Genomic DNA, 580 nt, shown 5'->3' with positions numbered 1-580 from the left:
CCTCCCCTTTGTACACAGTGTTAAAATTTTAAAGCTTATTCTTGAGCCAATACAAATTATTTCCTGGGATCACTTAAAATGAATATTTCTAAACATGTAAATATGCATTTATACCTCCATGATCAGTACACGTTATACATAGGCCTAATAGATCACATAAGCCTAAGCGTGATTTAAAAAAATCTTAAATCCATAAATCTCAGGCCAGTTCTTTTAAGATAGAAATGCGATACTGTGGTTCAATTTCGTTTTTATCCTTTTGCAAGTTTCTTTAAATGTTTGTTTAATAATACTACTACTAATAGTAATAATAAAAAAAATAAATAATAATAATAATAACAATGATGATGATGACGATAGTAATAATTGATATTTATATTAATAACAATAAAAAGTGAAGAAAATTGTGCTAAATGCGAAAAAAGTTGTGATTTGTTGATCATAGTATATATAGTTAAAGCTTAGTAAGCTATAATTAGGCCTAAGTTGTCCTGGATATTAAGTAGATCCCTGATAAAAGATCATGAGAAATTTGTTGGCGTTTCATTTTGACTATAATGGTAATGTGATGATGATGAAT

This window comes from Anneissia japonica, unplaced genomic scaffold (assembly GCF_011630105.1).
Source record: "Anneissia japonica isolate Jap-2015-1 unplaced genomic scaffold, ASM1163010v1 scaffold288277_len221691_cov202, whole genome shotgun sequence".
Taxonomy (NCBI): domain Eukaryota; kingdom Metazoa; phylum Echinodermata; class Crinoidea; order Comatulida; family Comatulidae; genus Anneissia; species Anneissia japonica.
This window is presented reverse-complemented; position numbering follows the sequence as displayed.